Source organism: Colobus angolensis, unplaced genomic scaffold (assembly GCF_000951035.1).
Source record: "Colobus angolensis palliatus isolate OR3802 unplaced genomic scaffold, Cang.pa_1.0 Scaffold100, whole genome shotgun sequence".
NCBI lineage: Eukaryota > Metazoa > Chordata > Mammalia > Primates > Cercopithecidae > Colobus > Colobus angolensis.
In genome coordinates, this window is record NW_012110920.1 from 888,600 (window position 1) to 915,231 (window position 26,632).

General features: G+C 39.3%; 1 long non-coding RNA gene across 1 annotated transcript in view; it reads right to left on the reverse strand.

Moving 5' to 3' along the window:
- Positions 1-14,208, reverse strand: part of LOC105508297 — a 47,220-nt gene extending 33,012 nt beyond the window's left edge. The window contains exons 1-4 of the long non-coding RNA XR_001001235.1: positions 14,062-14,208; positions 12,955-13,084; positions 12,653-12,775; positions 5,421-5,563 (exon numbers count right to left, since the gene is read on the reverse strand). This is a non-coding gene — a long non-coding RNA (uncharacterized LOC105508297). The remainder of the gene's footprint in view (positions 1-5,420; positions 5,564-12,652; positions 12,776-12,954; positions 13,085-14,061) is intronic.
- Between the last annotated feature and the right edge of the window lie 12,424 nt (positions 14,209-26,632).

Below are 26,632 nucleotides of genomic sequence, written 5' to 3' on the forward strand. Positions count from 1 at the left end.
ATCTCAGCTCACTGCAACCTCCGCCTCCTGGGTTCAAGTGATTCTCCTGCCTCAGCCTCTCAAGTAGCTGGGACTACAGGCCCCCGCCACCACACCTGGCTAGTAGAGACAGGGTTTAGTAGAGACAGGGTTTCACCGTGTTATCCAGATTGGTCTCGATCTCTTGACCTCATGATCCGCCCACCTCGGCCTCCCAAAGTGCTGGGATTACAGGGGTGAGTCACTGCTCCCATCCTCTTATTGACTTTTGAGAGTGCTATATGTATTCTACACGTAAGTCTTGGTAAGATATGTATTTCACAAATATATTTTCCCAGTCTGTGGTTTGTCTTTTCATTTTCTTAACAGTGTCTTTCAAAGGGTCAGAGTTCCTAAGTTTGTGGAAGTCTAATTCACCAATTTTTCTTGTTTAGGGTCCATGCTGCTTATGTCCTATGTACGAATGCTTTGTTTAATCCACCATTAAAAACGTGTTCCCTTGGGTTTTCTTCTCAAATTTTTACAGTTTTAGGTTTTACCTTTTCTTCTATAAAATATTTTGGGTTAATTTCTTGTATATAGTGTTAGGTATACATCTGGGTTCATTCTTTTAGACCAATGTCCAGTGCTCTCCACAACACTTGTTGAGAAAACTATCCTTTCTTTATTGAATTACTATGGTACCTTGTAGGAAATCTATTGTCCATATATGAGTAGATTATTTCTGGACTCTCTTCTGTTCCATTAATCTAATGCCTATTTTTTCACCAATGCCACAGATGTCTCACCATAGAAAAAATGTGAATGGCAAATAAGCACATGAAAATATGCCCAACATCATTTCTCATTAGGGAAATACAAATTAAATCCACAATGAGATTCCACTATACACCTGTTAGTATGGATAACATAAAAAATGTTGAGGCCAAGCACAGTGGCTCACACCTATAATCCTAGCACTTTGGGAGTCTGATCATGAGGTCAGGAGATCAAGACCATCCTGGCTAACACAGTGAAACCCCATCTCTACTAAAAATACAAAAAATTAGCCAGGCGTGGTGGTGGGTGCTTGTAGTCCCAGCTACTCAGGAGGCTGAGGCAGAAGAATGGTGTGAACCTGGGAGGCAGAGCTTGCAGTGAGCTGAGATGGCCCACAGCACTCCAGCATGGGTGACAGAGCAAGACTCTGTCTCAAACAAACAAAAAATGTTGAAAATAAAAAGCGATGGTGAAAATGAGGAACAAGTGGAACTCTTATACATTGCTAGTACAAGTGCAAAGTGGTGCAGTGCTTTCAGAAAGAATTGGAAAGTTCTTATTAAATTAAGCACACCCTTTTTCATATGACCGACTAGTTCTAGGTCATCAAGAGAATTTGACACATATGTACACATAAAAGCCTGTAGGTGAATTTTTAGAGCAACTTTAATCCTAATCACCAGATACTGGCAACAAGCCAAATGTTTGTCAGATGGTAAGTGAATAAACAAACCCAAGCACATTATGTTGTACAATGGGAAACTACTTAGCAATAAAAAGAAACAAAACGATCCATTCCACAACATGAATGAATCCAAAAAGCAGAGTATGCCTAGTGGAAGAAACCACAATCAAAAGGCTACATATGGCATGCTTTCATTCATATGACATTAAGGAAAAGGCAAAACTATGCTGACAGGAATCAGTGGCTTCCAGGAGCTGACGGGAGTGGAGGGGATTGACTGTAAAAGAGCATGAGGGGCTTTTTGAATAATGGAAATAGTCTTTGTGTTTACTGTGGTGATCACACAACTCTATATATTTGTCAACATTCTTGAAACTGTACTTCTAAACAAGGGAATTTTATTAGATGTAAATTATACCTCAATAACTCTGACTTTAAAAAAACTGCTAGCTGGCAGACCCTCACAGGATCAGCAATTTGGTGGTGTGGAAGAAGGGAGAGCTCTCCAGCCTCAGGTGCCAGCCACTGAATTAATGTTGTTTTATGTTAATTAAATTTATTAATATAACTCTGCGATAAGAATACCTGTCTTCTAGTTCCAATATTCCCAAAAGTGATGGGAGCAGGGGAGATGTGCCAACCTGGCAATATTCTGTGAAACTAATTACCTCAGGAATTTGTGTAAGAATGAACCAACACAGGTGCTACACTCAAATAACAAATTAAATACACCCGCCCTCAGAGAGATTTTGCAATATACCCGCAAGAGTTTGTTGCTTTTTGTGAACCTCATGCATAAAACAGGGCTTATGGTTATTTTGAGGTTTTGCCACCTCTATCCAATATGGGCATTGGAGGGCATGTTGGTGACTGCATTTCTCTTTACTGAGTCTTCCTCTGTTTCCTTTGATCCTCTAGCCAATGGCTGCTGTCCATGGTCCCTGAGTGGCAACTCACAGGCGTCTCCTGGGCAAATTTGATAACGCATAGGAGATCCAGTCAGTCCAAGGCAATGGATCCCATCAAAACAGTCACACAAACAACACAAACCTGGGGCTACTTGTTCTACACTGCAGGCCCCAGAACAAGAATCACAGGCTCTGAATCTTTACATTTGGCCCCAGTCACAGAGATACCAGCATCTCCCAAGTCCAGGCAGTGTCAGATGAAGTGGGTTGTGCTGGCCTTCTTTCTAAATTCCCCCCGGACAAAAAGTGTTTTGTTTTGTTTTGTTTTGTTTTGTTTTCTGAGACGGAGTCTTGCTGTGTTACCAAGGCTGGAGTGCAATGGCATGATCTCAGCTCACTGCAACATCCACCCCTGGATTCAAGTGATTGTCTTGCCTCAGCCTCCTGAGTAGCTGGGATTACAGGTGCATGCCATCACGTCCGGCCAATTTTTGTATTTTTAGTAGAGACGAGGTTTCATCATGTTGATCAGCCTGGTCTCAAACCCCTGACCTCCTGATCCACCCTCCTCAGCCTCCCAAAGTGCTGGTATTACAGGCATGAGACACCACACCCAGCCAAAGAGTTGTTTTTAAATGACAAGCCAATTGAGTCCCTCTATTCCTCAGCCCCAACCATTCTTTCTAATTTTATTTCCTGACCACCCCTCCCCTACCCCACCTTATACCCATCCTAAACTCCAGGTACATCAGACTGTTGGGCTGACTATAAGCCCAGTGGGCACTGATTCATTTATATTCCTTTGTCCATATTTCTTCAGCTCAAATGCCCTTCCTGTGAAAAATCACCCCCTATGTAAATCATAGTCTTTCTTCAAGGCCCAGCTCAAAGGTCTCCTCCTCTGTGAAGGCCTCCTGACTTCCTCAATCAGAATTATTATCCATGACTTCTGTTTCCTCAGGGTGCTCCCCTCCGTTCCTCATGGCCTCTGGCTCTCAGTGCCTATCAACGGCCCACACTTAATGGGGCACTGTCAACATTTGTCAAGTTAGACTGTACTCATCTCTATCACAAGACATCCCTTGCTTAAACACTCCCTTGAATATTTCCAAATAAAATAATGTCTAGTATCTGGCTCTTTTTTGGATTACTATTGTGTCTGTGTGAAAATTTCCACTCTCTTATTGAGGCTATAAACATAGACTCCAAAATAAAAAGCAAAGGAAACTCAATCAATCCAAATATTAAGTCTTATTGAGCAATAAAATAATTGCCTTGTTAAATTCAACTGCTTTATTAAGAAAGCTGTATTCAGTCATGTTGATCTAGGTGTAGACTAATGTTACCATTATGTATTCCAAGGCATGCTTTTTCATCTTTAATCCATCACATCAATTTTGAGATTATTTCTTACAGAGTATTTCTATGTTTCCTGGAAAACCAACAGGATATGAAAATGTTAAGAGACTTTTTATCGGAGAAAATGTACTGCCTTTATTTTGTCTATAATCTTGTCTTTCTCTGAACTTCCACCTGCTGGTTAGAGAAAAATAAATTAACTAAATGTCTAACCTGGTTTAAATTTAGCTTGATCCAATAATTTAAACAGCCGCTTTAGGGAATACCCAGTCTCTCTTGAATAAAATGCTCTTTCGAGCAGCCTTCCTTTTACCCTGCTTCTCTCACGATGATGGCAGTGAGTGTGGGGGTGGGTGGAGCGGGAAGGGGGCTTAGGTGTCCCGCAGCTGCAACATCAGACCTGTTGGTTTTTGACTAGGCATCCCCATTAAGAGGAAACCAGAGACCCTCAGTGTGCCAGCTAGATTCTCTTCTTCTCCAACCAACTGCTCTCCCTTCTTAACTATGTGGGCCTATCCCATGATGGTTAGTGTTGGCCCCTCCCGGAATCTCAAAGCGAAAACCTATTATCCTCACTACATATCGTCTATGTCTTCTTACTCCCTACCCTCAGGCAAAAAACAGAACAGGAAAAATACACACTGACCACCTCACTTCTTTTTTTTTTTTTTTTTTTTATTTTATTTTTATTATACTTTAAGTTCTAGGGTACATGTGCATAACGTGCAGGTTTGTTACATATGTATACTTGTGCCATGTTGGTGTGATGCACCCATCAACTCGACAGCACCACCTCACTTCTTTCTCTCTTCTATCCTACCTCTTCCCACTCTTTTTTGGAAGAGAAAGCTCAACTGAAGTGCTAAACCAGCACCCATCTTTAGACCCCTCCCCAGCTGACTGTGCCTTTACTAAATGATTCTTTATCCTGTCAATATATAAGCCATGTTGTGATCTTGTGAAAATTCTGTGATGAAAAATATTATTCTTTCAATTCTCTAATTAAAAGCAGCTCTTCCTTTTAAATAAAACTATGCCTGTGTTGTTTTATTTGCCATTGGTTCAGGCTGATGGTAGGCAAACACCTCTGTCGTGTCTCCTGAATATGAATGCATCATGCCACAATGGAATTTCAATGCCTAGTGACAAGCTGTCAATTTTCCTAAGAGAAGCATCAGAGTTATACGGATGCTTTGTCAAAAGGCATTTAGTCAAATGCACATCTGACCTTTCCTCTTCTGTCTATCACAAATTCAACCATAACCATTCCCAGTCTGAGGTTTCCCACATCGCCTGGCTTCACCTGAGCTCAATTCTTCTCTGCCTTCACCTTTACCCTCAGCACTATAGTACTTGTAGCACTAGTTTTTTAAAAATTCCTCTACTATAATTCTTTTTTCTCCAAATAATGGAAATTTGCTTACACAACTTTGAGACCATCTTTAACATCAATGCAGTTTCCAAACTCAGAAGCTCATCTCATCCTTCCCTTCTTTATTCCTCTGTGTCACTTCTTAGATCAGCCAGGAAGACCTTCTTCAGGACCATCTGCTCTCCTGGAACCTGGGAGGCCCATTTAGACACAGTTTTGCAACTCACAAAGGGGACTCTCACCTGGCCTCAACTTTCTTAGGTCCTAGTGTCAGAACCTCTGTCTACTGCAGTCTCTATTCAAATGCAATTCTTGAAATGAATTCATACCTTTTTCTTTCAGCTTTTAAAATATTTACCTGGCTTGTTCATCTCTGACACGTGCACAGGGACTGCTCCTTGGACTAAAAGTCAAGAAACCTGGAAACCTCTGACTCCAACACAAATAAGCCACGTGACCTTGAAGGTGTCATCTCAGCCTTCTGAACCTCAGAAGACTCATCTATAAATTAAGAAGGTTTGAAGTAAGTGATGGCAGAACTCATTCTACTCTAATACCATATGTTTCAATAAATTTCTATCCTTTTTAAACACGACTCTTTGTTTTCAATTGAGGCAAACAATAGTGAGAACTTTCCTTTCCTCTTTGTACACCTGCTGTACCATCAAATTAGGATGAATTAAAGCAAAGCTTCTAACAATATAGCTTTCTTTCTTTCCTTTCCAAATTTTAATTGACTCTTTAACAGGTATGCTTTAACCTGCTCTCCATTCCAACATTTTAAATAATAATATTTTTCATCACATTAGCAGAGCATGCCAGCATTATTAAAAATAAAGCAATCAAAATTAACAGAGATAAAAGAACACAAGAAGCTATTTTTGTCCAGAGTGTTCAATTATATTAGGGCAGTGTATACATCTATATATCAGCCAAGAACACACATTTTTTCTTAAATCTTTCATTTACTTCCCACACCTATTTCCTAATTTTAACACTGGCCATTCCAGCTCTCAGAATGTGTTTCGAAATTCCTAATTTGCTCATTCATTGCATTGTTTTCTGAAACCTCTTTCAGTCTTTTCAAGGGTTTGGTTTTATTTTTGTCTCATTATTGTTGCTGGTTTTCCTTTGTCTCTGTAATACGCCTACTCTGTGGTCACTTTATTTGGGTTTATTTCAGAGCCTTGTCTCTGAAGATTTTGAAATCAAATGAGAAAAGATCCTTTGCATTACTTGTCATTATTTTAAAAGAACTTTGTCCATCTGAATAAAATTAAATATTTTATACAAGATAGTCAAAGTATGGAATAAGTCTAATTTTCTTACACAGGTACTGCATATATATGTTGATTACTTGCTTATGTGTATCTTCAGGGATGGGAGAAAAGTTAGTATGAAAATGTTCTGCTACCTTCACAGAAGGTCTGCACTCTGGTTGGATCAAACAATTGGTTAATTCAACAAAGTTGCCAAAAAATAGCAATCAATTCAGTGAAAAGAAAATCAATCAAAGAGGTAGTTTGGTTGCTTTGTAGACAAAACAGTCAGTGGAGTGATTGAATTTTTCACTTTTCAATGAGTTGTTTTGGCCTTGTGTGGATGCAGCCATTAACTCATTAATCACCCAGAACTCCTCAGTGGCTGAGAGAAGGAAATCATTACTTTCCAAGTATAGATCGCATATTAACAATATGCAAAAGGCCTGCCAGGGTGAATGTGCTCAATGACCCCATTTGAGAAAAATGAGTTTCACAAATATTTTATAGCATATGGAGGTAAACTGTACCTGATTTATCATTTTACTTTCCAATTTTGAAACTCTATGTCTGCTAGTATAAGTTTGCAGAGAATTTAATACACATAAAATATATTCATTTAATCCTTAAATCAGAGTGAATTTTAATTCATAGAGTGCTAAAAAAAAATTCTTGCAGCATATTGGGCTTCCCCACATTGATTTTATGCAATATCAAAATGGAAGAATTTTGCACACATCACAATTAGCTCCCACCCGTGTAGTATACATATATGCCATTCTGATAAATATGTATATTTTCCCATATGGTGTTGAATGTTAGTGTCTAATTTACCTCTTAATTTTTAATTAATTTTAAATTACATTCTAAATGAAGCCGACTGGAGTCTAATTTGCATGCTTATTTGCATATCTGTAAACACACTGTTTGCATTGTTTATCTAGTCCCTGTCCCCATGACATACAGAGGTTTTTCTCACCCCATGTGGTGAATTGAGACCGCCAAAGCATCAAGGTGCCCTCTAAGACTTGCAGACACTATTCTAATCTAGAACAGACGATGCTGGCTCTCTTTTCTCCACAATGGCCACAGAGGATTCTGAAAGGCCAAGGTCAATGATAGCAGTTAAGCCCTCTGCTTTCTCAGAGGAATAGCAGTATCTGTGATTCATCTTTAGAAAATAAAACTATATACTTTTTGAACACTGTGGATTTTTTTAAGTATACAATGCCCTAAATGACTGAAATAATAACACCAAATCAGAAAAACAAAGTCACGTTATATTATCTTCTGGACTGATAGCTTCCTAACTCAGTCAGAAGAAGGCAGCACAGAACAAAGACATTTTCCTCTGCGACAAGCAATGGATCATTTTCCTTGTCTGAATACGCTGTCCTCTGGCAGCACTAATGGCAGCTGTGGCCTGTTGGTACCTTGCCTTTTGACAGCAACACACCATACATGCAACTTCAGTCAATCAATATACAAGCCACCTCAAAGACCCTTTGGAGGCTGACAAGCAGTTCAGGATTCAAGGAGATTTGATGTCTTTCTGTACACGGATTTCACCAGCAGACAGGACTACAGAAGTACCTTTTCTTCCAAAAAGTACTGTGATTCCCCTCTTTGTTCATGCTTCAATAAGCAAAGATATTATGGAAAATGATTTTGTTTTGCTATAAGGCAAGTACTATACTGCATGTTAATAGGAGCTTGCTGATCCTGTTTGAGGTCATACCTATCCGATTTCTAATTCCAACTTTTCTGTGACATTGGGCACTTCCTTAATCTCACTGAAGCTTTACTATGTCTATTATTGTCTAAAATATTAGAAATGATTATCTTTTGAGGTTGTAATAAAGACTAAGCAAAATGGAAATCTCCGGGAACATTTTCCTGTATTTTTCTTTCCTCTCCAGTGGAAATAGATACCAAGTCCCAAGCCTGGCAGATGTTAAATGTGGTATCTCATGGCACATAAAGAGAACAGACTAGACCTGGGGGAATTGTATGCTGCTGTCTTGATCTTTACTCCAATAGTACCACCTGCTTTCTTGTTGTAAAAAACTTCCATGGCTGCCCTATCAAAAGTAGACTTTCCCTTCCAGCTCTTTGTTTTCAAAACCAAGCCAGCCCTCAGTGGACCTAAAGTAATATTAACTGTGTCAAAGTGATGGTCTTTACAGCTGGATTGTCATCATACAATCAATCAATCAACCACAAGAACAATAACACTTTCCCTACAAAGAGCAGAAAAAATATTCTTCCTTCCAAAATAGCCAGGAAACATTTACATCAAACATTGACTGGTGCACAATTTGTTGTACCTGGTCATTCCTTACACAAGAGCTTACCTGATACCTCTCGGAGGGAATGTAACTCCAAACTCACTCACTCCACTCCACTTTCAAAGATTTGAATCAACCAGCAAGAATGAATGCAGTTATATATAAAAATGTAAATAGGTTAAAGAAATCACAGCAAAGATAAAAGAAAGGTATGTGAGACCAAATGGAAAATCAGCTCACTGAAACATATGCAAAGAGATTGCACACAATTATAAAAATAGGAATCTTAATGTGGTTCTGAGTTTCTATGCATCCAAAAAAGTATTATTTAATCTATTACAGGAGACACATTCTCCATAAAATAAAATAATACCTGTTTCCCAAGAAAGCAATGCTTCCAGGCACTAAACTGTTAGAGACATGTCTCCTGCTGACACCCATAAAGGGAAATCTATGAGTCTGAAACTATTTACCTACAAACTTATCCCATAACTCTGTGCTTTTTAAATAGATAAAAGACTCAAAATTAATCTTTCAGTCCTCTCTGCTCCTACATGTTTTGCTCTCCATAATGGAAGCTTTACAGACTGACCTACTTCAGGCAAAGGGTCACATCTTGGTGTACTCTAGGGTTGCTGTGTACAGCTGTGCAGCCTGTGCACTGCATTTAACTAGACTATGGTTAGTGATGCCCCTCTGGGGCTTAGCAATGCAATTTGCAGCATGCCACATAGTGTCTTATAGAAAGCATTCAGTCAATATTTGCTTTATTATCTAAACATACCTCTGCAGTAAACACAGGGGTTATGCATGTGCGTCCCTGCCTGGATGTGAATTCTGGCTCTGCCACTTGCCAACTGTGTGACCTTGGAAAAGTTACCTAACATTTTGGCACATGTATTCCTCATCTATAAAACAAAGATAGTAAAAGTTCACACCTAATAGGATTAAGTACTTTATGTATGTAAAGAACTCAGAACAGTGCCTGGCACAAAGATTCTGCATTAGTATTATTCTGGTTTATTCTGGTGTAGAAAATATACAGGTGGATTTCTATTTTAGTGTTCTTAATGGACTATTCAAATAATTATGCTTTTTCTTAAAAGTACCTTTTAGATAGGAATGCTGCAATGGTACAATGCATTAAGGAAGTCTACAATTCGAGAGAATACAATAAGGAAGGGGAAGGAGATTAGCCCTTTTGATCACTACGGTATGCCAGGCACTGAGCAAACACTTCATATATGTGGTCTTATTCAGTCCTCACAACTATCTGATAAGGTAGAAGTATTATGTGTGCCCTGAAACAAGCTTAACCAGTCTGTGAGTGCAAATTGTGTCACATCCTCAGTAAGCATCCCACCATCATCAGTTAATACAGAACCCAGCCCTGACAAATTCTCTCCATCTTTGCCTCTGGGTCTCCAAGGCTATCTCCATGCCTCTCAGAGGGGACGTAACTCCAAACTCACTCACTCCACTCCACTTCCAAGGATTTGAATCAACCAGCAAGAATGAATGCAGTTATAGATAAAAATGCAAATAAATTGAAGAAATCACAGCAAAGATAAAAGAAAGGCACATGAGACCAAATGGAAAATCAGCTCACTGAAACATATACCAAGAGATTGCACATGTACAACATCCATTGGTCAGATGCCTCTTGCATCTGCCAGATATCACTGTCCCTTCTGCTAGGCATGGATCCTGAAGAGACAGCTGCCAGATCTGCTGGCAGCTTCTGTATCTGCCCAGTACTGCCACCTTTGCTGGGCACTAGACTTTCATTGTGTGCTGCCACATAGGCTGGGCATCATCACTGTTGGCTGTCTCCCTTGCATTTCCTCCTGGCCTCTAGTTGCTCTTCAGCTACTGTGCTGCTCCCCCTGCATTTTTGCATTATTGAAGTACTAGTAGAGATTGTAGGAGGAAAGTCACTCTCTCCACTTGGGGCGCTTGTACCTTTCCAACAGGTCATCAAAATAGGAATGCTTGTGCCTTGGTGTCTCTCATTTCTTAAGAAAACATCAGGACAGGAGCTGTGGCTCACTCTTGTAATCCCAGCACTTTGGGAGGCTGAAGCGGGCAAATCATGAGGTCGGGAGTTTGAGACCAGCCTGGGCAACATGGTGAAATCCATTCTGTCCTAAAAAAATACAAAAATTAGCCAGACATGGTGGTACATGCCTGTAGTCCCAGCTATTCAGGAGGCTGAGGCAAGAGAATAGCTTGAACCAGGGAGGCAGAGGTTGCAGTGAGCCGAGGTCACGCCACTGCACTCCAGCCTGAGCAACACAATGAGACTCCATCTGAAAAAAAAAGGAAAAAAGAAAGAAAGAAAGAAAAAGAAAAAAAAAAACATCAATTTGGCTGGGTGCAGTGGCTCATGCCTGTAATCCCAGCACTTTGGGAGGCCAAGGCAGGTGGATCACCTGAGGTCAGGAGTTTGAGACCAGCCTGGCCAAAATGGTGAAACCCTGTCTCTACTAAAAAATACAAAAAAAAAAAAAAAAATAGCCAGGCATGGTGGTGGGCACCTGTAATCCCAGCTACTTGGGAGGCTGAGGCAGGAGAATCGCTTGAACCTGAGAAGCACAGATTGCAGTGAGCCAAGGTTTCACCATTGCACTCCAGTCTGGGCAATAAGAGAGAAATTCAGTCTCAAAAAATAAACAAATAAATAAATTTGGATTTGTTTTACATTCAACCTTCTCTATATCCAGAACCCAGATGAAATGAGGGCAATGTCAGGGATATATCTGAAGCTTTACACTGCCCAAAACTTCCTTCTGGACCCCAGGGGCTTGCCACTAGACCAGCCTACAAGCTATTGTAGAGTTTGAAAGATTTTTTGAGAGTGACATAGTTGCTTTATTAATTTTTTAAAAAGAGCTTTTTTTCTGATATATCTGTGTCTAGAGTCAAGATAGAAAATATGCAGATATATGCTACATTTATCTAAGGTCACTATATCCTATGTTGTAAACATTAATAACAACTTCAGAGTCAGGGGGAAATGTAAGAAGAGTGTGATAGAGACAGAGCCTAGAATAATAGAAAAAGTATCAGTTCTGAAACCAAATAGATGTGGGTTTTATCCCAGCTCCATGTACCTTCCAGTCAATTACTTCACCTTAACTTTCTTATTTATAAAACTAAAATGATAATAGCACACTTGGATATCCAAGAAATGGAGTTATTGTGCATGAAATGCCTGGTGTATAGTATGTGCTCAATAAATGATCATTCTTTTTTTTTCATTATCGTCACTTTGTAATTTTCTTTGGATATGGACTTTGGGGGCTCTAAATCATGAAAAGTGGCAGGCAGCTGAAAGAACAGTGCTGTTCCATAATTATTTATTGAATGTCTCCTGTATTTAACTTTGCATTAGCTCAAAGGGATACAATGGAGAACAAGAGCAACAAAGTTCCCACTCTTAGAGCCTACACTCTAGATGAGAAGACATAAAATAAATAAGCGAGTATAGTATTATAAATGCCATTAGTAGTCTGAAATGAGTGTATAAAACATGCTAGGAATAAATAATGTGCAATCTATGAAGAGTTTTATGGGGAGAAGAGTGAGATGACATAATCTATATTTGTAACAGATCACAGAGACAGTTTGTGGAAAATGGAAAGTTGCAAGTGTGAAAGTGAGCAAGTGAAAGTCATTCTCTGCTGCAGGAGAGCAACATAAGCTGGCCTTGCTTGACTTCAAAATAGTTTTCAGTGTAATCAATTCACCATTTCCGTGTGGAGAAGGTCTGTTGTTCAGACTCTTTGGAAGCTAAAAAAGGTTCTTTATGATGAGAGCTGGTAAGTCAGTGAAACAGCTCCCAACTCCAAGTTGGATCATGGGGTAATGCAGCAGAAGACTCCAAAAGTCACAGATGAAAGAAGGTTGCGCCAAATTTAGAATAAAGAGGTTTAGAAAGCTGCTGATCGGTTTGAGCCACAGATTTCAGATGGCACAGGAAGAGATAGCAAGCAGTGTTGGACAGGTCTTCATGTAAGGAAGGAGCCAGGACCTGCTCTTACCAGAAAGCTGAGCTCTGCCATTTGATTTCTTTTAGTGCCATATAAGTCTCTCCGTCCCCGAGGTAATTTGACACAGTCTGAGAAGGCTCCTGCTCTCTATGAGCTGGGCTTTTGCAAGAGATGCTGCAGAGAGAAAAACTATGTTAGACCTGTGTACATGTTTATGTCTGTGTGTGTGTATATACATACATACATATATATGACCATTTTAATTTATTTTTGCTATAACACAAATATCTTGCAAAAAATGTTATAGCCTACGAGTTCCTATAAAATCACAAGCAAGAACTAGTGACATGTACTTGACATAATGTGAAGTCTTGTGCTCTGTGCTTCTGCAGGAAGAGATGAGGTGATTCTTCAGACGCTGATCAAAATTCCCTGCCTCCCTCAGGGTCGCTGAGCCTCGGAATGGCAGGAGCACTGCGCCATCTGGTGGGCAGATGTACTGCATCAACGTTCATTAGCAGAGGCTTTTTACACACACACACACACACACACACACGCACACACACACACATACACACACACTTTTCAAGGAAGACTCGAGAATAAATCCAGAAGCTGAGCTGACAACTACAAAATACCATCAATTAAAGATATTCTTTGGTAAGTTTCACAACAGATTAATTTATAAATGAAAAGGGTTGAAATGTGGTACCACTGTAAATCTTTAATTTTTCAGTAGGATATATATTATCTGATAGTTAATGGGTGTGTACCCTGTGCCAGGTAGGTGCTAGTCTATGTACTTTACATGTGTTAACATATGTCATCCTCACAGCAATCCCATAAGATAGGTACTATTTCCATCCCATTTTACAGGTGAGGAAACTGAAACAGAGAGGTTCAGTACCTTGCCCAAAGTTGCACGAGCTGGTATGTGGCCGAGCAAGAATATAACAATGTTCTTGAGCTCTTAGGCACTAGGCTAGGCTGCTTCTCCGATATACACAATGTAGCACAATGAGATTGGGTGTCATTAAGACGGAGGTCAGAAAACAGGATTTTGAAAAGCGTGTTTCAAAAGCGTAAGATTCTGTTTTCAAATTGCTTCCCCAAGCAAAAGAATACAAAACTCTGAGCTTCCTATAAGGCAGAACCTTTACAAAAAGTACGTTTTTGAAAACTGCTTTACAAACAAGATACACTTTTTAGAATCACCAAATTTGGAACTAAAGAGCAAGATCCCTTATGATCATAATTGTGGTAGTTAATTGTATGTGTTGACTTACTGCGCCACGAAATTCTCAGATACTTGGTCAAATATTATTCTAAGTGTGTCCATAAGAGTGTTTCTGGATGAAATTAATGTTTGAATTGAGAGACTGAGTGAAGCAGATTGCATTCCTAAATGTGGCAGGCCTCATCCAATAGGTCAAAAGACTGAGTAGAACCCAAAGACTCACTCTTCTTTAAGTAAGAACAAGAGGGAACTCCCTCTGCCTGACTGCTTTGAGATGGGACATCAGTCTTTTCCTGCCTTCAGACTCAAACTGAAATATTGGCTCTTCTTCGGTCTCCAGCTTGCCAACTGCATATCTTAGGACATTCTATTGGCTCTGTTTCTCTAGAAAACTCTTACTAATGTGATGCTCGTTATGTCATCGTCACATTGTTATCATCATTGTGGTCACCCTCAACATCACCATCATCATCTTCTCTACCACACACTGAGTGTCCTCCCTTGCAGGCACAGTGTTCAGTGCTCTGAGACTGTGTGAGTAAAAGTACTTATTTCACAGATGAGTAAACCGAGGCTCAGTGAATTTGGAACATGTACCCAACACCTCACCAACAGTCAATGGTACAGGTGAGACCATGATTATGAACAACCCAGGGCATTTTTCTCTGTGCCAAGTGGCATCTCCCACTAGATAGAACAGTCATCAATAACAAACATTTGGAAGGATGATGGCATGTTTTCCATCTTCAGATATCTTATTAACTCTAATTTTCTCCAAAAGTGCTTTCTCATTCCTTTGAAAGCCATTATTTTCCTTCTTTTCCAGGGTGACATGTTGTCATTTTAGCTTGGTTACTTTTGAGGCAATTTAATCTGATTTTGGTAGGAACCAGTTATTCTTCTTACATCTGTTTGATCATTCAGCAACTAACAGGCATTTTCCACAACTGCAGATACAAAAGAGACAAGAAAAAGTACAGCTCACCTTATATACCCTGATTCATCTGAGCTGGGCATGATTCAGCTACTCATGATATTGAATTTGGGAAATATGTGTGTCTTCAGACTTTTTCCCCTCTCTGTATGGGACAGAGCTAGAAAGTCAAGCAACAGAGGGATGAACTTATACAGAAGGCTGCTGCAGCCTGCATAAAAGTGTACAAGTAGACCAAGTTGCCAAGGACAAGAGGGGATGGGGAATCAGTCCAGCACATGCTCCCATGACAACTTCCAAAGGAAAAATAGACTATAATTATTAGAAACCCAATTGCCCTATTAAAATACATGAAATAACTACATAAATTGTAAAATTGAAGTCATGGGTTTTTTTTTAAAAAAGTGAAAGATATTTGTAACCAGAAAGAAAATTTACACCAAGATATATCTAAGTAAACTCTGCCCTTCCCACCCCTAAGCCCCAAAATGTTAATTAGATGTGTAGTCCCAGAGTCAGGACCTCTTGGCCCATGGTGAGTTCACCTTGGACAGACTCCTTTGAAGAGATAAGATATCTAGGATAAGAAGAGAACTTGCTGGAAATAGCCAGATAAATAACAGTAGATTGTAGCCTATCTGCCGGGAAGCACACTTTTTCCCCAGCCATTTGCAGGAAGAGCTAGAGAAGTAGGTTGCTATGCCATTACAAGTCATTTTCTCTCCTGAGCTACGCCAGCCCATGCTCCTTTTTCATTCCAATTGCTGCATTTCTAGAGGATCATACTGCCATTTTTCTCTTCTCTGTCTAACACCAATCGCACTTCTGGGCTGTTGCCCCCACTGCTGATGGTGTTAATCTCCATGGGAACCAATGTGACTCAGAGGGTCAATGTGTGCTTGGCAAGTCCTATTACGATCATTGCCAGCATGTTACCAGCAATGGCAGCATAATCCTCAGTGATCATATTTTTGTTTTGTGAATTTTGCCGGTGAGTCATGCAGCTTAAAGGCAACAGCCTCAAAGGAAATCTTAGCTTAGCACTTTGGAGTAAATCCTATCACAGCCACCTTCTATGTAAGCTGCATTCCAGCATCCCTCCTTTCAGAAGTCATGGAGTCCACTATTTGCTCAGGAATTACATTTTCTTGGACTTTTTCTACATCTCTTACCCTGGTTTGGGATCATGCATTCTGCCTATAGACAATAGGAACTATTTAATGGGAATAGCAATGCCCATGGAAATAATGGCTTTCCTTTTCAATAAGATATTCTAATTTTTCTATTGTTGTTGTGATGGTAGTGGCGATGGTTTTCATTTGGTAACATGAAATCTAACCTGTGGCCTCCTATATGATGAATCCAATGAAAGAAAGCTATTTGGTCAACCGAAAATTGTCTTACAAAGTTTGAGTTGCTAAAGATAAGCTAGAGATCACTGAATCCAACCTCCCACCTGGGTGCAGGTTCTAATAAATGCATCCAGCATCTTTTTGATTGGTGGAAAGCAAAGATAATCTCCCAGTTATTTTCAAGAGGTGTGCCCTCTAATGCTGGATCACAAATTATTAGAGAATCCTTTCTTACAATGAGTAAAAATCTGCCCCCTACAACTCTGATCCATCTGTTAGCATTCTGCTCTCTAAGGAATTAAAAAAAAAAAATACATTCTCTCCTTTACTCCCATTTTATCTCTACTGGGGTCATCTAGTACCCAATCCTTCCTGCCTCATCACATAAGACTCATCACCTGTTTTTCATATGTCTGTCTCCTTCACCAAATGTAGCTTCTGGAAGACAAAACACATGTCACATTCTTTGAATCATGAGTGCTTATGTTTAATGACACACCTTCAAATACTCCATGCTGCTTTGTCTTTCTCCCCTGGTCATTGTATTAGTCTGTTCTCACACTGCTATGAAGAAATGGCCAAGACTGCATAATTTGTAAAGGAAAGGGAAGAAGTGGGCACCTTATTCACAGGGCAGCAGGACAGTGAGTGCAAGCAATGTAAATGCCAGATGTTTATAAAACCATCAGATCTTATGAGACTCACTCACTATCATGAGAACAGCATGGGGGAAACTGCCCTCATGATTTGATTACCTTCATCTGGTCCAGCCCTTGACACAAGGGGATTATGGGGATTACAACCCAAGATGAGATTTTGGGTGGGGACACAGAGACAAACCATATCATTCCACCACAACCCCTATCAAATCTCATGTCCTCACATTTCAAAACACAATCATGCCTTTCCAATAGTCCCCAAAGTTTTAACTCATTCCAGCATTAACCCAAAAGCCCAAGTCTAAAATCTCTGAGACAAAGCATGTCCCTTCTGCCTATGAGCCTATAAAATCAAAAGCAAGTTAGTTACTTCCTAGATACAAGGAGGATACAGGCATTGGGTAAACACACCCATTCCAAATGGGAGAGATTGGCCAAAACTAAGGGGCTACAGGCCCCATGCAAGTCCAAAATCCAATAAGGCAGTCATTAAACCTTAAAATTCCAGAATGATCTTTTTTGACTCCATGTCTCACATCCAGGTCATGCTGATGCAAGAGGTGAGCTCCCATGACCTTGGGCAGCTCTGCCCCTATGGCTTTGCAGGGTACAGCCCCTCTCCTGGCTGCCTTTACAGGCTGGCATTGAATGTCTGTGGCTTCTGCAGGCACATGGTGCAAGCTGTCAGTGGATCTACCATTCTGAAGTCTGGAGGACAGTGGCCCTCTTCTCACACCTCCACTAAGCATTACCCCAGTGGAGACACTGTGTGGGGACTCCTACACTACATTTCCCTTCTACACTGCTCTAGCAGAGGTTCTCCATGAGAGCTCGGCCCTTGCAACAAACTTCTGCCTGGACATCCAGGCATTTCCATACATCCTCTGAAATCTAGGCAGAGGTTCTCAAACCTCAATTGTTGACTTCTGTGCACCCAGACTCAACATGATGTGGAAGCTGCCAAGGCTTGGGAGTTGCACCCTCTGAAGCAATGGCATGAGCTGTATCTTGGCCCCTTTTAGCCACAGCTAGAACTGCAGCAGCTGGGATGCAGGGCATCATGTCCTGAGGCTGCACAGAGCAGAGGGGCCCTTGTTGCAGAAAGTGAGGGACCCCAAATGGAGGGACCGGCTGAAGTCATGGCAGAAGAACATAAATTGCAAAGATTTCATGGACATTTATTAGTTCCCCAAATTAATACTTTTATAATTCTTACGCCTGTCTTTACTGCAGTCTCTGAACATAAATTGTGAAGATTTCATGGACACTTATCACTTCCCCAATCAATACCCTTGTGATTTCCTATGCTTGCCTTTACTTTAATCTCTTAATCCCATCATCTTCATAAGCTGAAGAGGATGTATGCTGCCTCAGGACCCTGTGAAGATTGCATTAACTGCACAAACTGTTTGTAGAGCATGTGTGCTTGAACAATATGAAATCTGGGCACCTTGAAAAAAGCACAGGATAACAGCAATGTTCAGGAAACAAGGGAGATAACCTTAAACTCTGACTGCCAGTGAGCCCAGTGGAACAGAGCCATATTTCTCATCTTTCAAAAGCAAATAGGAGAAATATCGCTGAATTCTTTTTCTCAGCAAGGAACATCCCTGAGAAAGAGAATGCACCCCTGAGCGTAGGCCTCTAAAATGGACGCTTTAGGGTCAGCTGTCTTTTACTGTCAAAGATAAAGGGATGTAATAAGCCCCAGTCTCCTGTAGTGCTCTCAGGCTTATTAGGATGAGGAAATTCCCGCCCAATAAATTTTGGTCAGACCAGTAGTCTGCTCTCAAACCCTGTCTCCTGATAAGATGTTATCAATGACAATGCATGCCTGAAATTTCATTAGCAATTTTAATTTCACCCCGTCCTGTGGTCCTGTGATCTCGCCCTGCTTCCATTTGCTTTGTGATATTTTATTATCTTGTGAAGCATGTGATCTCTGTGACCCACACCCTATTTGTACACTCCCTCCCCTTTTGAAAATCGCTAATAAAAATTTGCTGGTTTTACAGCTCAGGGGGGCATCACGGAAACTGCCAACATGTGATGTCTCCCCTGGACACTCAGCTTTAAAAATTTCTCTCTCTTATACTCTTTCCCTTTATTTCTCAGACCAGCTGATGCTTAGGGAAATAGAAAAAACCCATGTTGACTCTCGGGGGTGGGTTCCCCCAATAGGCCCTGGGCCCAGAAAACCATTTTTTCCTCCTAGACCTCTGGGCCTGAGACAGGAGGGGCTGCCCCAAGGTCTCTGACATGCCCTGAAGACATTTTCCCTATTGTCTTGGTGATTAACACTCAGTTCCTCCTTACTTTTGCAAATTTCTGGAGTGGGCTTGAATTTCTCCCTAGAAAATAGGATTTTCTTTTCTACTGCATCATCGGGCTGCACATTTTCCAAACTTTTATGCTCTGCTTCCTTTTGAATGTTTTGCTGCTTAGAAATTTCTTCCACCAGATACCCTAAGTCATCTCTCTCAAGTTTGAAGTTCCACAAATCTCTAGGACAAGGATGAAATGCTACCAGTCTTTTTGCTAAAGCAAAGCAAGAGTGACCAACAAGTTCCTCTTCTCCATCTGAAACCACCTCAGTCTGGACTTTATTGTCCATATCACTATTAGCATTTTGGTCAAAGCCATTCAACAAGTCTCTTGGAAATTCCGAACTTTCTCACATTTTTTGAGCCTCCCAAACTGTTACAGTCCCTGTATGTTACCCAGTTCCAAAGTTGTTTCAACACTTTCAGGTATCTTTGTGCTGCACCCGATTACCTTGGTACCAATTTACTGTATTAGTTTGTTCTCACACTGCTGTGAAGAAATACCTAAGACTGAGCAATTTATAAAGGAAAAAGATTTCACTGACTCACAGTTCTGCATTGCTGGGGAGGCCCCAGGAAACTTACAATCATGGTAGAAGGCAAAGGAGAAGCAGGCACCTTCTTCACAGGGTGGCCAGAGGGAGAGAGTGCAAGGAGGAGAAATGTCAGACACTTATAAAACCATCAATCTCATGAGACTCACTCACTATCACAAGAACAGCATGAGGGAGACCCCCCATCATGATTCAATTACCTCGACCTGGTCCCACCCTTGACACATGAGGATTATGGGGATTACAACTCAAAATGAGATTTTGGAAGGAGACACAGCCAAACTATATCAGTCATGCTAGTTTAGGCTAAGAATTTCTAATTTCTTCAACTATTTGTCAAATCACCAAGCAGATACTGGCCTCTTTTCACCTCCTTCTCCAACAAGAGCACAAATAAAGTGAAAGAGGCAGATTAAATCATATAATGTCTCTGTGACAAAAACTATACTTTCAAATATCACACTATGTGGTGAAGGTAATGAAGTAGTTCAGAAAGTCCATAAAGGCTGCTCTAGGTCCTTCAAACAGCCTTGAAATTCTACAATAAATGAGATTTTTACAACCAGAAGAGACCGTAGCCCCACCTCACCCAATCAGTACTAAGGGGAATATGGGGACCTGAGAATCAGAGTGAATTGCCCAAGGTCACAGAGCCAGTTACTGGACAAGCTAAAACTAGCTAAAACTAGCACTTCTTTTTCTCTCTCTCATGTTCTTTACAACACACCACACGAACTCAAAGTGAATATTATGCCCAGGCACTTTATATGCTCCTGAATAGTTAACTGGTGATTTCAAACTTGGAAAGCATGTTCTTATATCTTCAGACCTAAATTTTAGCACTCTCTCTCCCACTGATAGCATTTATATGGTACTAAATATTCCAACAGGGTTTTAAGGCTTACAACTACTGTCCCTGGCAATCTTGGTTTTGATCTCAGAAGAAAGAGATGCTAATATAAAATCTTCAGAGTTTTAAAAGACTGATGGAGTCTTTCTTATTCACGTTTATCTTACACAGCACTTAGCACAGTGCCTGGCATATGATAACCATTTAAAAAATGTTTGCTGACAGATTAATAGTTTTATAATTATTCATTAATGAATTATCCATGACAAAATTTCAAATCAGGCTAAATTTCTCTATCTCTTGGCCTGTTTCCTATGTCAAGGCCACATCCTCAATAATCAATTGATTATTGTTCAAAGAACTTAAACAAATACTAATGTTTATCCAAGCAACATATACTTTGAAACTCAAATATGCGAAAAATATACATACAAGACAATTCCAGCTTGCAAATAGATGACACTCTGACAGAGCATATGCATACTAAGAACTAGAACTTGAAAGATACATTCTGGAGGAGAAAAAGTAACAAGAGGAGGAAGAGGAGGAGTAAAAAGAAAGAAAAGTGGCTGATGTAAAATTCCCTTTGTGTTGGTGAAGCACATTGTACAGAACATGGACAGAGTAAAAGAAGAACCTGCTTCCATCTCTGCTTCTCTCTATAACAGCCTCTATGACCTTGAGATAAATATATTCCCAGGTCCGTGAAAAAACATCTATTTAAGATACTGTTTATTTAGGAAACATGAGTTCCCCTTCACCAGGAACACAAATCTCAGCTTCTAAAGTTGTAAAGCCACTGTCACGTTAGAAGGAAATTTATTCCACACTCATTGTGATTGAAAGAAAACTTATTATCCCTGAAGAGAGAACTTGTTAGCCTTTCTACCCAATCTTTCTTAGCAATGTGCAATAAAAAAACTTTCTTTTTCAATAAAAAGAAAGTTGGATATAAAAGTTGGTTCAAGTGAAAAACTATTAAAAATACATACCTTAAATATTTTATTTCAATGTCAGACATGCCAGTGTACATTCATGTGTCCATCTCTGAGATATAATGGAGCAGGCACTATCTAAACTTCCTCAAAGTTTATTTTTGTATAAACCACTCCCCAAATGCCTCCTTTACAATTGGTGGCTTCGATTTTTTTAATATGCAAACATTAGGACACTTTAAAAGCAATCTGACTGCATAAACTTTCTTAATTTTTACATTTTTAAATCAAACTCCAATCTTTGCAAAATATGTTGTTATTTTGCAAATAAATAACTCTTCTTCCACACTCATACTTTACTCATTAAATATATATTATTATAATATTGCAAAATTACAAGTACAATTGACAAAAACAGATTTGGGAACAAACACAACTGATTGTTGGTAAGCATACAACTCAACTCCTGAAAGTAGGATTTGGGTAAACCACAGAGTAATCTGCCAGCACAAAGTGTTCAGTCAAGCATGGGTATCCATCAGTATCCTGTACAGAGGACATTAAGAATATCAGTTCATCTGGTAAACCAGTTTAAAGCGTTCCTACTTTATTTACAACAACAGCGCCACCGTGAGTTTGGTGGGACAGTGTTACTGCCCACTCCCCAAACCTCCATTGACTATACTTTGATAAAAACCTCCTGTATTAGTTTCCAAGGACTTTCATAACAATTTATCACAAACTAGGTGTTTAAAACAGCAAATTCTTTTTTTCTCCCACAGTTCTGGAAGTCAGAAGTCCAAAATCAAAGTGTCAGGACTATGTTCCAGCCAAAGGCTGTAGGAAAGAATCTTCCCCTGCCTCCTTTAACTTCTGGGTTCTCAACCATCATATCTGCAAATACCCCGTTTCCAAAGAAGCTCACATTCTTAGGTTCTTGGTTGACATGAATTTTTGACAGACACTATTCAACTGGACTGCCACACTTTGACAAACCCTCACCTTTACATGCTTAAATAGCCTCAAACATGCTATTTCCTCTTCTAGAAAACCCCCTCCCCAATTCTTTGACATAGTAAATTCTCATATGCTTCCTTGCTCATATGCTTTTGGCTGTTCTCCCAGAAGATGATCCTTGCCTCCTTATTATAATTTATTTTTCTATACTGATCTTATCTGTTTTTCTTATCTATTTTCACCATCACACCCACTTTTTCAACTATTTATTGAGCACCTGCTAAATGTCCACACTGTTCTAGAGGCTGAAGGTATATTTCATAGTAATGCCTAAGACCATATTTCCTGCCTTTTGAAGGGTAGAAAACTTCAAGTCTTTAAAAGGAAGGAGCATAAATTTGTTTTTGATTCCTCAAAGCCAGGGGTGCTACTAGTCATACAGTAAACACTCAATATACATTTGTTGAGTAAACAATTTCAGTGGGCAAAGCAAATAATGGGTAGAGTGGGACAGTTGGAGGTCTGAGGATACAGATTTTTGCCCAGAATGAAAGCTTTCAAGTAACTCAAGCTATGACCAGGAAATGCACTGCCTCTGTTTTACTAAAAATGCTCAAACAGATATCTGTCAATGGAAGATCAGTCTGCATGGTTTCTAAGGTTCGTTTCAACTCTATTTCTTTTCATTTCCTGATAGATTAAATGATGGAGAGAGGATATTTCTCAATTTTGCCTTTTTCCCTATGCAAATTCAAAAACTTTTATTCAGTACTAACAATGTACTAGGTATAGTGCTAAACATTTAATTCCTATTAAGTGTTAACTAAATTCTCACCACACATCACACAAACAGGTAAAATAGTAAAAGAAACCACTGACTGTTCACCAAAGAATACGTCTTCTCTTTTTCCTGAAACACAACTAGATTACATTTCTCAATGTTCCTTGCATTTAGGGGTGACCATGTGACTGAGTTCTAGCCAATCGAGTACAAACAAAAGTGAAAGGTGCTATTTCCAGGCCTGGCCCATAAAAATCTTCCAGGTGTACTCCTTCACTCTCTTTTCCCTTTCTAGATGCTAAAATGGAGATAACTTACAACACATGCATTCTCCGTGTGGGCAATATGGGTCTCAATAACTGAGCATTGTTGCTTGGGGGAGCAAAAACATCTTTGATATTGCAATGGCTTGTGGCCTTTCAAAGCTCCTATCTACCTAGTAAAATCTTATTTCTTAGCATTTAATTTCTCTTATTAGGGAGAAGTTAAATTTAATTAATTTAAATTAATTGGGTTTAAGTAATTTAAATTAATTGGGTTTAATTAATTTAAATTAATTGGGTTTAATTAATTTAATTTTTCTCCTTAGGGGAGAAATAATGAGAAAATATTTGAGAACTACTACTCTAAAGCAACCCTGAAAGCTACATATTAAAGATAGTAAAACCTCTTTCAGCCTGAGTCTCTGAATGACTAACTGGAGAAGAAACATTTTGGTCACTACCAAGTACTATTAATGAAAAATCTCATTTCTATTGTGTTTGAACCATTATGTACTTAGGAGTCTGATATAGCAGTTAACTCATCCTAAGTGTTATAACTATTCTCTTATCCATTTTACACATGGGGAAAACTGAGCTCAGAGAGCACAATCCTAAGGTCAAGCCTGCTGGTAAATAGTAGAGCAGAGATTTAGAACTTGTCTGATTCAAAAACCTGAGCTATTGATCCTTATGCTCCATTGCATCTCCAACTGTCAGAAGCTACATGTCTCCACTGTATGAGACCATTTCCAGTCTGAATTACTGGAGGATACTGAATGTGATCTCTAGTTTGGGGATTAAAGTTATACTATTTTTAGTTATACTATTTTTATGCATTCAAACTTGATAAATCCTTCCAAAAATCTTAACTTTAATTCACACTTGCAAAGTTGTGCTGCAGCAAATCTCATGTAATCAAATGTACTCAGTAATAAACAGTGAAATCAAACGTGTGGAAATAAATTTTTTTTTTTTTATAAAGACACAAAAACGAGATGCTTCAGGTCTGGGTGAAACCTATAAAAAATTCAAGTAAGTCAAAGGCCCATGGAATTTGGTTTCATAAGCATTCAAAAACATCCAAGTTTCCCCAGCTGAGAATGCAAAGTCAGGATGAAGATTTCATGAGATCTAAGGAATTACATCATTGCTCTTCAAAGCATCTTACTATGTACGATCATATTATAGACAATGATGGGCTTTGTTCTAAAGTTGTGAATCCACAGTTTTCCCATAGAAATTGCATAGGATGTACCTATGTGGAAACTATTTAACTTGCATTGTCCCCAGAAAAGTATTATCAAAACACATAGATGTCTGAAAGAGCTTTTCATTGTTCTCCATGTAGGTGTATGCACGCTTAATGTAGTGTAAGTCTTAGAGCTGCTGAATAAAAAGAAAAAATAACTTTTTAAAATGTTGACTAACAATGTTTACTGTGTTGGTAGATGGGAAGAGCATTGCTCAAATCTTTAATTCTCTATACAAGTTTTACTGTATGCCCTTTTCTGATGATCTTTGAATACACAATTGAACCATGCTCCTTAGAGAATTTCTCCCTTTTTTGCTTCATTTTATTCCATTGGTACTTAAATAAGTTAATTTACTGCTCTGAGACTTAAATGCATCACATTTCAACCTGAAATACAGGAGATGTGAACAAAAAGTGGAACTATTGAAAGCTAGATAGAGATTATAGGATGTTTTAGGTAAAGATTGAAGGAGGAATTACTTGTTTTTGATTCTTATGTATTTAAAAGGGTGCTACAGCTTTGGAACATATTTCCAGATGCAAAATTAATATTATAGAGAATCATCAGGTTCACAGCTTTTGAATCTAATGCCACCTCTTCTGTATGCTGTGAGTAGCCCTACCTTTTAGCATTTAAGAGATAAAGCTCTATGTTAAATTTTCCAATTATTACCTGTCTGGTACAGTTGCAACAGGACCATATCAAGTATTTGAGTTTTACTAGGGAAATGTAATTACAGTTTGAAAAATAGTAGAAAATGCATTCCTATCACATCCTTAGTGGCAGTTTATATGCTAAAAAGAAAAACGCTTAGGGTCTAATTCATAAGAGCTTTATGCTTCATTTACATTTTTCTGTGCAGTTTACTTGGAAAAGAGCATAATGCATGTTTTTCAAGTAAAATATGCCATTTAGGGATTCATTCAACTTGCTTTCCATTGTCCTCATCGAGGGCCAAGCGTTCTTTTCTACAGTCCTAAAGGGCACTAGTAAATGAGGTGGGTGGAAAGCCCTCACTATTAACTAAAAGGAATGCCTAAAACCATTGTACAGATTATTTAGAAAATTTATAGCAGTCTCTAGCAGTCAAATCTTGAAAAGACTGTTGCACATTTACTATGCAGACTGTTTCCCACGCCCTTTGTATAGAATATTGAGCAAATTACCTGACAATATGGATATTTTTGAGGTCTGCTCAGAATTCACAAGATTCTGACCATTTCCCAACCCATCCATGTTCTTTTCTTTAGTTCAGTGTTTCTCAAAACATGGTCTGTGGGCTAGCAAACATCAGAGTCAACTGAAATTCCTGTTAAAAGCATGATTTCCTAAGTTCCACAACACTGATCCAAAATTGTTGAGGGTAGAGACCTGGAATTTGAATTTTACAAGCTACAATGATGAGCACCAAATTTAAAACCCCATCCCTGTATTTTGCACTAAGGCAATCAAGAGAGAGTTCACTCTTAGGTAGAGAAAACACACTCTCTTTTAGTAACCAGTGATTTTTTTTAAACCAAGTTTACTAGCCCATGTAAGATCAACCTGGAGAAGGACAAAATCACATTTGCAAGAGATGGCTAGTTGGTCTCAAGGACAAAGTTATAACCCTCAACGGTATGATCTACAACATTCGGCCTTTCTGTCTTCTTCCTAATCCCTGTAACTGCTTTCTAGAGTTGCTGAAAGAAAATGATGTAACCAAAACGCACTTCTCACAGTGTTCACTGATGCACTGGAAAATGAATATTGCAGACAATCAGCTCATTATTTATTCTACACACTATCAAAACTGCCAGGCCAATTTTCTTCTCCCCCTGAATTCACTGAACATATTCAATGGCTTTGGCATCCTATTAAGATCACTATAGCTCTATATCAGGGAAAATTTGAGGCCAAACATATTTGTTCCAAAAAGGCATCCCCTCTGCC